The sequence below is a fragment of the Cornus florida genome, unplaced genomic scaffold, assembly GCF_030987335.1.
Source record: "Cornus florida cultivar Cherokee Brave unplaced genomic scaffold, ASM3098733v1 CherokeeBrave_3.0.0_Hap2_Chr04, whole genome shotgun sequence".
NCBI classification, from domain to species: Eukaryota; Viridiplantae; Streptophyta; class Magnoliopsida; order Cornales; family Cornaceae; genus Cornus; species Cornus florida.
In genome coordinates this window covers 10,459,943-10,471,944 of record NW_026775574.1, presented here as the reverse complement: position 1 = coordinate 10,471,944, position 12,002 = coordinate 10,459,943, and the positions used below count along the sequence as shown (strand labels likewise).

The window sequence follows — 12,002 nt, the reverse complement described above, 5'->3', positions numbered from 1 at the left end:
ATTACATTAATAGTTAATATCATAAATTAAAGAAATAAAATAGTGAGGTACAATATTTTATTTATTTACTTAATTTAGAAAACTATTTTCAATAAATACAACCAAGCAGTTTTATGGGTTTTTGTTCTCCGGAAGCTGTTTTGTAAATTTTTTTAACTAAATAGGTTTGAAATATGAAAAAACTGAAAATTGTTTTCTGTTCTGATTCTCTGAAAACTGTTTTTATAAATGTAATCCAAGCAAGGCCCTAGCTTTTGGCACCAAGAATCTAATTCAGAAAAGGGCAATTATAAAGTTAAAATTGTAAAAAAATAAAGCTTGGGTGGTGTGAGGATTACATTGTAATTTCAATTTAAGAGAGAGAGGGAGAAAGTGAAGCCCTTAAGATTATAATGGAGACCCCAAAAAAAAAAAAACTTATTTTAGATGATTTGTAACTTTTCGAATTTCTCGCAGCAGTTCGATCGATCGAAATTTTAAATTTGTGCAAATAAGTCCATCTAACACATTTAAAATAGAGTTTGTCCCCCTACTTTCAAATAACCATCCATTAATGTAAAGTGTAAAATTACTAAAATGCCGTAGTAAACTAATATGTAAAACATCAATAATATCTCCAAACAAAACAATGCCACATTGAATGTAATTTTGTATATAAAATTAAAATTTATTTTTTCAAGTTCATTATATTTTTGGGTAAGCAAGTTTTGTTTTAAGAGATGCAATAGAGAGGAGGGCATACCCTCCTACTTACACAACAAAGGAACTAGCTAGAGCGGTACAGAGGGATAGAAACAAAACAGGTATGTCCCAAGAACGCTGTAATAAGGAAATAAGACGGGGTCTCCTGACTTAGAATTTGAAGTTAATTTCAGGCTAATGCCAACATAAACCATTTTCAGAAGACTCAAAGCATCCATGTATCTGTTCGAGTAGATACGATTGTTCCTTTCTTTCCACAGCGCGCTGGTAGACAAGGGCTGCAACAGAAACGAAAAAGCCTTGATTAATTTGCTAGACATCTTGAGAGAAGCACGCAGATGAAGAAAATGTGGTCTAAAGATTCTTGAGCACCTCTGCAAAGGATATATGGCTTAAAATATATAGTTCAAATATTTTTTTATTTTTATTTATTTATTTTTTACATGACAAGAAGGGTTAGAAGTTAGATTAGTAGGTGCAAAGAGTCTGACACTCCCAAAATCCACTGGACTATCGAGGCCTGCAATATAGTTCAAATATAGAACAAGCTGAAATTCATATTTTTATTTATCATCAATATCCATAAGTAATAATCCTTATAATATACTTCTAGATGATAGAATATTTTGATGCAACTAATCTATAATGATCATATCATCATGTTTAAATTGTTTTACAAATTTAGTTACCACAGAGTGATCAATAAAGCAAATGCAGTTTGAAGATGGAAAGAAGACAAATTAAATAACCATCAAATTATAATAACTGATAAATAAATCAAGAATAAAGCGTAATTATGTCAATTTTATCTGACATCAAAATGGAAGATTCAACCAATTTAAGTTTAATTCCACCAAATCAAAAACAATATTCCTTTATTTCCAGGCAAGTTACATTCAAAGCATTCATTTACACTGTGCAGATCAACCAATATGTATCTTCTTAATATTTATTTATTTGCCTCAAAATGAAGACTCCAAGGAATAATATTAAACACACACGCTCCACACACCCCAAGGTGGTTGAAATAAAATCTTACATTGGTTGGATGGGGGAGGTTTTCAAGATCATATGTAGGGATTGGATTAACAATTTGTGTTACAACAAGAACTCGGGTTCTTGAATCACAATTTCGCGTTAAGAGTATGACTACATTTCTTTCAATTTTCAAGGATTATATTCTTTTATATATAGCAAAAAGAGTACATAAAATATTTGATTTATATAAGAAAAAAAATTGTATTTTAACTCTCCCTAAGATGTGGGAAAACAGAAATGAAGATTAAGTTTGTGTAGATAATTGTTTTTTTTTCTTTTTTTTTTTAAAAAAAAAAATAAAAAATAAAAAATAAAACTTGCTAAATTTTATAAAAGATAGAGATTGAACCAGTGTATGGCTTGAACCAGTGTTTTCAAAGTAAAAAATTGCCTTATTCCTCACTAATCAAAATGAACCACCACCTTAACCATGAACAACCAAATAAATAAATTAAAGGAAAGAAAACAATCTCCAACTCGCACTAGTTAAGATTAAGAATTGAATGATCTAAGTTAGTTGTTAAGGGCTTGACTAATCTAAATGAAATAGTAGTTATTAAGGGACTTGACTACCCTATTGATAGAATTTCTCGTGTTTTTTTAGGTAAATTGGGTAAGTAGTATTGAGTGAAATGAATGCACAAACAAGTTTTCTATGGAACCAAAAAAGTTTAATTGACAGAATTACTTGTCGAGATCAAAACCAAATTCATTTAAACTCATCAGAATTTAACAATCATGATACATACATATATGCTTGTAAACAGTAATTAATAGAGCACTTGGCTATTTCAGACACCATGTCAAGATCAAAGCTTACATGTAATTAATATATATCTAATTAATTAAACTTACTGGTGAATCTTCTGCAACCAAAATCAAGGAGCATCATCAGGGTTCTCAATTAACTGAAACCAAGCTCCCGGAAGACAGCTAAGTATAGAAAGTAAGAGAGTGACAGAAAAGCATGTCCAGGGGATCCAAACAAGGTCTGGTGGAAGCAGTGAGCTAACCACAGAAAAGAAGGCGAAAAATATAGAACAAGCTCCAAACTGCTCTATACCATTTGAGATGGTGTCAGGTAAGATGGCGCGAAACAGAATTCCGATCCACAGAGCTGGGAGACCAATGCAAAGTGAGACTACGATGGAGGGTAATGGAAGAGAGGCGTGTTTGATGCAGTTCACTGTCAAAACTGCAGTGGATATTGGTATAACATAAGTAAGTAGTGTTTTTCCGAGTTCTTGATCTCGTAAAACTTTGACAATGGGATTCATTTTCTGGGACTTGCCTGATTGAGCAGCTGGCGAAGGTGATGCTGAGGTTTCATGGCCAGCTGAGGTGTCAGAAATGAGTGGTGATGGTGGTGGAGGTGATGATGGTGGCTGACAGTTTATACTATTCTTTTCCCTGGCGCAGCTGGGGCATAACAGACTTGAACGAGAGACATCGCCCAAATCCAGTACTTTTTGGTCGTGAATATCTGGTAATTCTTGTGGTACTTGTGGTTCTGATTTGGAAAAGAAAGATTGGAACACAGAAATGATTGAAACAAGAACAGGTGATGATCGGTACCAGTTTCCGGCCATACCGTGAAAGATGAGAATGAGATGAGCAAATAAAACCTCGGAAGATGAGAAACTAATTGTGTGAACATATAGTAAGAGCTAATCTAGAAGTGACACTCATTTTTGTCAAACACAACTTTGACTCAACTACTACAACCCTTTTTTACAAGGTCATGGCATCTCTCTGTCAACCAAATTAACCAATACTTTCTAGAAGTGATACTATCTAGCTTACTAGAAGTGATACTATATAGCTTAGTTTGATATTGTAATTAATGATGTACTACATCTGCATTTATTAAAAATAAAATAAAAAACAAAAATTAAAGTGATCAAAGAAAATTAATGATTGATTAATTCATGTTTAAACAAAATCGAAATTAATTGACTTACAAATTAAAGAGAGTGTAGACTCGATCCTCTTATGTCCAGGGACAAGTAAGACTATTACAGGAATGCCAAAATTAAGTTCGATTTTACTATTTCACATCTCTGGATAATTATCAAAAAAATTATTTGAGTTGACCCCAATAGGAGAACATGATAGCTCAAATTTTAGCTTCAAAGAGCTCTTTATCAAAGCACAAATTTGGCAATTTCTGAATCAAGAGAGGTTAAATTTTGTTGAAAAAAAATATGTATATGAAAGGAATATATATATTTGAAAATGTATTTAAATACTAGTTACTCCATATGTTTTTAATATTCTAATGTAAAAAATAACAACTTTGTTTGTTTGTTTTTTCGTAAAACAGGCCCCCCACGACTTTATCCAACCTTTAGATATGCATATGTGTTATTCTTCTTTCTTCTGGTACAGTCAGCAAATTTGTGAAGAAAATTCAAAGTATCTAGAAAAAATTCCTTTTTACACCCAACTTCTAAACAAGTTGAGTGACTGGTGGACTGTTGCACAGAAAGGCCGGTGACTTAAATGGTAGAGGACGGAAATAAAGAAAGAATCAATAGTAGGTACTAATAAAATAGAATAAAATAAAACAAAAAATTATTTTCCAGTTAAGATAGGTTGGATAAATTAACCTAAAAATTAAGTTGATCTCGAGTTAATTTTGAATTAAGTTAGTCCTAAACATCTAAACACTTATGAACTAATTCTTAGGGAACTAATATACAATAAATTAAGATTTTTAAACAAAGAAAGTTGACAAGAAAATAATAATCATAATTTTTTTTTTAAATGAACTTAAATCAAGACAACCCTAATTAAATGTAAATTAAAAAATTTCGACCCACAGACAACCGTAATTAAAAAAAAGAATTATTTTGTTAATATTTTAATTTTTTCTTCCTTATATGTTTTTCTAAATAGATAATTGATTCACCATATTGAAGGTAATACCACAAATTTTCTCATTTGTGAGGTAAATAAAGAAACATCTCCATACATGAACCTCGTTAGGCCACGTCATTTTATCAAGCTTTCTCGATCTGTGATTGTCTTAGAGATTTTGGGTTAAAATTGGGGTTGTCACAATAACTTATCATATAAACCTCTTGTACACGCGAAACCAAGTTTATGCAACATGTAGATTATTTTATTTATTTTTATTAGAATGCACATTATTTATCATTTATCACCTGACAAAATTACTCTAAACACAAAAGATGAACAATTCTAATTTTTTCATAATTGAAATAATTATCAAGGGTCCTGTGATTCAATATCGCTTCTCTACCTTCCAGAGTCAATAGTGAGAGTTTGAGTCCCCTTAGGACAAAGTGAATGTGTGGGTGGAGTGCATATGTTTCTTGTCAATCATAAAAAATAATACTAATAATTGAAATAATTATATTTATAGGATATTTAAAATTAAAATAAAATAAAATTAGAATTTGGGTTAGGGTTGGGCATGGATTGCTAACACTTCGACTCAAGTTCAGCGCTAATTAAATTCGAGTTAATATTTTTCAACCTAAGTCTAACTCTAATTCCAAATTAGGTAGCCCAAACCTATAAAAAAATTGGGATGAACTCGAGTTGTGTTTGGGTGGACTCGAGTTAGAGATTTTTTGACCTAAACTCAATTCTAATTGTAAATTGGGTAGCTTGAGCCTGTATCGAGCTGAACTCGAGTTGTGTTTGGGTTAGTCCACCCAAATTGGACTCCTTTTTCATAATACAAGTCCAGTCAAGTAACCACTGACTAAAATTTTTTTTGGGGGTAAGCGGGCTAATTAATTCTGGGTTTGGTGTAGTGGTTTCGGTCCAAATTGTTAAAGAGTCTTTTGGGGCACATTTCTCTTGGGCTGTAATTTGCTAATTTCTCTTGGGCTGTATTCTGTTCTTTGGAGAACCTGGTTGTTGGGCTGTCTTGGGCCAATGGCCTTATAAATTCTCTCATTCACACACACACACACACACACACACACACACACACACACACACATATATATATATATATATATAATTGTTCAGGGAGTCACTGGCTAATTTGGATGACTGATCAAGTATTTTCCATTATAAACACTATAAAAGGAAAATAAAAAATAAAAAAATTAGAAAATTGTATGACAGATTGAATGATATTATAATTCAAATATGAAATTTCATATATTTTGGTTCAAGTTGTGTGTAAGTGCATTAATATATTTTGGGTATATATGTCCTTAATATTTGGAGCGTGATACACCTCCATTATACCAATATAACATGCTGATTTAGTTAATAATATAAAGTAAAGATTAAAAAAAAAAAAAAAATGCAAAAGTTAGGACATGCTTGGTTTATTTTCTAAAGTATTCAAAAAAAAAAAAAAAACTTTAAATAATTATAAAAAATAGTTCTTATCTCTAACATATAATGTCTCATTCCTTTGTGTGATGAATGACTGACCACGAATTCAAAGAGAAATATATCTGCATTATATACCCAATCCTTACAATTGTTACCTCATTATTCTGTATATGTAATCATCAGGAAGCAAGATCTGCAACTCTGGTTCTCGAACTTCTGTGTAAATGCCTCTGCAACTCTGGTTCTCAAACTTCTGTGTAAATGCGCACATTATCATCATCGGACTTCGGCTGAAGTCCGAGGCTGCTAGAAAGTCATTTCCAATTCATAAGGAGAAGAGTAGATAGGGCTGAATAAGGACTATACGATGCAGTTTCGGTGGTGGTCTCAAAGGACATACGGCTGTCTCTAATTTCTTATCGTTTGATTATAAAATTTAGACTTGGAACAAGTCATGACTTGAATACATAAAGTCACCACGCGTGGTGACTTGACTTGTTAATGCATTGACGCCGTGATGACTTGAGATCAGACCACAATCATATCAATTTACAAAATAATACTAATAAATTCTAATTTAGTTCGTGTAAGCTCTTTTTTTCCTTCCAAAATGAAAAAAATCATCGAGTACTGGTAGCGGATGAGAATATATTGTGATGTGTATTTGTTTAAACTTTTCGGAAAAGAAAAGATTTTTACTGTTTTATGCAATTATTTATTTATTTAATTTTTTTACATGAAAAGAAACTAAAAACTTGAATTATCAACATTCTACTTTATTTATTTAAAAAAAAAAATTAAACTTCTTACACACGCTTTACTCTCACGTGAACTTAAACTCTTAACCTTCTACTTTATAGAGTTCTATAAGAAGATGTATCACTATAAATCATGCACGGTCCTATTCATTGCCAACTATTGAATATTAATATTGCCCCCACTAAAATTACTAAAAGAATCTCACTACTGCCTCATCGTTTATAGTTAGCAATCACACTTCACACATCTCACTCTGTGATTTAAATGACATTTTGTTGTTAAAGGCTGCCCTCATGAAATTTTCTAACTACATCACCGCACTAGATTACAATCTTGGGTGACTAATAATTTTTTTAGTTAGAAAACTCTTAAACCTAAATAAATTAAAAGATTAAAATTAGAATCGTTCATTAATCTTAGCGCTTAGATCTTGACCCCTGAATATTTAATTAAGAAAATGTCTTGTAATATGCGTTATGTAAATTTTCACAATATTGATGGCAAGTAATGAATAATTGCAAAAAAATAAAAAAAAATAAAAAAATTCATCGAATAACGAGGAAGTTCAAAGGTAAATTATTCTTACTTCTTCGGTTAAATTTCTAGGAAATTTCAGTTGAAAGGTAACAAACATATATGAAAAATCAGAACTAGTTAGGTAACATGTGGCCAAGATTGGTCCGTATACATTGGTCCTACTAACTAGCACCACACATTTTGTAAAAAAATTCAAAGGTAGCAATAATTGAACATCCTAGAACTTCAAATTTGTTGACCATAATATTCAAGGCAATGTTAACACACACCCTTCCATGAACAGTCCCAAGAGTTTACCACACATTGTAATGAAAGAAGTTGGGCATTATTAAGACGATGCATATAAATTCATTAGAGGAAGTGATTTTTGGGGTTGCCTTTGTGACTGTCTTTGCTCTTCCACGACTGCCATATGAGAAAATAAATGGCAACCCAGTACCAACCATCATCTTTAAGGACAAACCTTCCTCCTTTACTTTACTGCATTTGTCTTGGCTCTCAATTTCGCCTTCACTGGCGCGGCAAAGGATATATCTTGACGCGGCAAAGGATATCCGATAATTGCTAGCCATTGTCACGGGCTTGCTATTGTTTCCATAGCGACAGCAGTTGCAATATAGCCCTCAACTTTTGGATGTTGCCATCAACTTGATCATCATTAGTTCCTAAATGGATGTGTCTGATTGTTCAAAAATAAATGCTAGTACACGTTGTTTTGAGGGAAAGGATATGTGCCATTGTTCTCTTTCTTTCTATTTCTTTTTGCTTTTTTTGTTCTGTTTTCTCTCCCTTGATGGGTGAAAGACACCACCGTTGTAAACTATAATAAGGTGTTCTGCCTCATTAGCCCTAATAAATAGTAGGCCATCGTTTGTTGTTGTTTTTGTTATATTATCATTGTTTGTATTGTTGATAGGTGAAAGATCTATGAGATATAATTTTATAATTGCCAATATTTGTTGTCAAAACAAATTTGATGAGTTGTAATTTTAGTTGCCAATATTTGTTGTCAAAACAAATTTGATGAGTTGTAATTTTAGTTTAAATTTTGAGTCATCGGTAAAAGCGGAATTGAAGTTGTAACGATCCACTCCACCACATAGTATGATATTGTATACTTTGGGCCTGAGCCCACACGGTTTGCTCTTGAACTTCACCCCAAAAGGTCTCATACCAATTGTAGATGACACACTTACATATAAGCACTTCACCTTTCCTCTACCCAGGCGATGTGGGACTGTGCACGCCTACGACACACCCGCCTACAGGATCATCACAATCCACCCCCCTTGGAGGCCCGACGCCCTTGTCGACACACTTCCGGCTAGGTCAGGCTCTAATACCATTTGTAACGACCCACTCTAGCACATGGTATGATATTATCCACTTTGGGCCTGAGCCCGCACGGTTTTGCTCTTGAGCTTCACCCCAAAAGACCTCATACAAAATGGAGATGACACACTTACATATAAGCATTTCACCTTTCCTCTACCCAGGCGATGTGGGAATGTGCACCCGTAGCTCGCCAGTGTGGTAGCCTGACAGTGTCTCTCGCACCCGCCCACGGCACACCCGCCCACAGGGTCATCACAGAAGTATTGGAAACATGTCCTGTTCCATGAGTACAAATATTGGACAAGGTAATTAAGTGTGTAAGGACACATTATTTTTATCTTTGGTGAGTTTAGGGTACTTTCAAGAGTATCTTTATAAAAGTGCACTGCCGTAACGGAACGACCACGTCTTACGCAACTGATTGCGTTGGTTGAGTTTTGAAATTTACTTTGAAGATTTATTCATTACCTTTGCAGAACCGGTTGTAATTATGCACGAATTAAGCTTGTTTTTCAAGTAATTTTAGGTCTTCAAAAATTTATATAAATATTTTTTCTCAGTTTAGGTTTTTACGGCTTTTACACACAAACTCACACACACATGTTTCCACTAAGGTTCGAACCCTTGATCTTCCTGTGAAAAATAAGGGTCTGGTACCAGGGGTGTTCAAAAAATCCAGTAAACCGAAAAACCAAACTGGACCGGATCGCGGTTTGGACTAGTTATATTACAGTTTGGTCCGGTCCTAGGCCCAAAATTATGAAACCGTAATTTTTCAATCCGGTCCTGGTTTAGAGCTTTGCTAGACCAGACCATCCCAGACCAAACCGTTACTATGTTATGTTATATATATTAATATATATGTATATCATACCCTAAAGCTAAATCAAGTAAAGTTCTCACCTGCCCACCCTAAAATTTTAAATTCTATCCTTAAATTTCTTTTAAAGAAAGTCAAATTTCCCTTTTCAAATATATCTCAATTTTCTTTCCATTTTTTTTCTTAAAATTCTTCTTTTTGAGTGTTATATCAATGTTAGTTGAATTATTTATTTATTTATTTATTTTTAACTTTGTCCCCTCTAAATTAAAATAAAATAAAAAGGAAATCAACTGAAACCGACAAACCGAACTGAACCAAACCGGTTTTTCACAGTTTGGTTTGGTTTGATTCCATGGGCATTATGGTTCGATCTGGTTTCAAAAATAGTGTGTAATGTTTATGAAAGAAATATATATATATATATATATATATATATATATATATATATATATATATAAAGGAGCGGTGATTATTTTACGAATTTTTGAAATTTTTGGATCTAAGGATTCAGAGGGGGGTTTTGGGCCACTTAGAGTCGGATTCCAGAGCTGAGCCTTTGGAACAGTAGAATCTCCTCTTCGACGGCTACGTTCCCACGGAATAGTTTTCTGTTCTGCAGCCGTTGACCAGCGTTGACTTTTATTGACCAGCATTGACCGCGTTGACCGGCATTGACTTTTTCGGCGGGGGATGTATTTTGGCTACTTTTGAAGTAGGGGTGCTCTAATTCACAATTTCTTAGGTTCTATGTGAATTTTTCCTCTTAAATTGACTATAAACATGTTTAATTTCAATTATTTTGACTATATGATTGTGGTTGATTATATGTAAAGTGGTGGATGTATGTTATGTGATAAATGAGTTTGTAAATTTAGTTACATCCTTGTAGTGAAGAAGTATGCTTAGAAATGACAAGTTGTTTACTTTATGTATTTCAATTGCCATGGAAATTTGATGTCATAATCGTAGAAATAAATGTTTAAAATATTCTTTTACAAGTTGTGATTATGATATGGGTAAAATGCATGGAATATAGTTGTTGAATTTGGCATTTGGAATCATAAAGTATTTATGCATCTATTGGGAAAGAAAAAAGGGAAAAGTATATTTTTTTTAAAAAACAATGAAATTATTTTGGGGAAAAGTTTTTGAAAAGTGTTTGTTAAAACCCAAACGCCTAGGAGGCGCCTAGTGGTCCGTGGTGTTAGTGTGGTCTAGAGAGGGGATTAGGGAGAGACCCTAGTGTGGTTGAGCTAACCAGGCCGGATGCGACGCCTTGGAGGTGCCTTGTGGTCGTGGATGGTTAGTCAATCCCCCTTTCGTGACGCCTTGGAGGTGCCTTGGGTCAGATTACACTAACGGTTTGGAAGTTGAAATGGTATGGTTTCGGAAATGGGGATTGACATTGCATGGCATGGCACATCATTGGCATACGTGGTGCATTTGGTAATTGGTTGAGATATGCATGTTTGTTGATGATACAGTGGTTTTATTTGATTCCTGAGATATGATCCCGTTCTCTTGCTTTCTATTCTCTATGTGGATTCACGGGGTCATAGGAGGTGTGTCTTAGACATTTCCTACTGAGCGTTTAGTTCACCCCATCATTTTAACATTTTTCAGGTCGCAGGAAGGAAGTGGCGGACGACGTTCCTCCACAGGTTTTGATGGGTTAGTGGACTGTTTGAGATATTTGGTAGCTATGATCTCATTTTATTATTATTATTATTATTATTTATAAATCCTGGGATGACATGTATATTATGTATTAATATAGGAAATGACGATTTCATTTTTAATTGACCTCAGGTTCGGGTAAGGACCCGGTTAGCGATTCGGACCCTCAGGTTCGGGTCGTTACAAATTTGGTATCAGAACAATGGTTCGAAAACCAGTAGGACAACAGGTAGAGGCCTAAGTAGGATTGTTTGGAAGGTGGATTGCATTGTTTATGTGCTTATGTGTTAAAGTGTTTGTTACTTGAGAAGCATGTTTACTTACTTAATTGCTTATGTGTTTACAGTTTTAAAAGAGCATGTCTATTTGCTAAGTGTTCACATGCTTAAATGTTTAATTGCTAAAATGTCTATTAGATGGCCATGATTATAAATAATTGAAAACATATTAATTATGATATGATGACAAGTGTGATTTAGGTGGTAACGGCAAATGGTAGGCACGGTGTGTGCAGTTTTATTTTAAATGATAATATGGCAAGTAGTGAGCACGGTAAGTGCAAACATGTCTCGTATGGTATTGTGATGGTTATTAGACATGATTATGAAAGTATTTTTTTAAAAATAAAAGACAGGGTGAAAAAATAATAATAATAATAAATAAATAATGGGACATGATTGTATCATTGTATAGGATACGGTTATTTTATATATCTGTATACACGTATAGGAGTATGCAGTTAAGTATGGATGGTTGTGTGGGTTTTGACCTGAGTAAGTGAGGAGCTCGGTTGCTCCAAGGTTGTTTG

At 33.6% G+C, this 12,002-nt stretch overlaps 1 long non-coding RNA gene across 1 annotated transcript; it reads right to left on the bottom strand.

Annotated features, from left to right (window-relative positions):
- Positions 1-636: 636 nt before the first annotated feature.
- Positions 637-6,697, bottom strand: LOC132302714 (uncharacterized). The gene is made up of 2 exons (XR_009480904.1): positions 6,219-6,697; positions 637-980 (listed from the first exon to the last, which is right to left on the bottom strand). It is a non-coding gene; the product is annotated as an uncharacterized LOC132302714 (long non-coding RNA).
- Between the last annotated feature and the right edge of the window lie 5,305 nt (positions 6,698-12,002).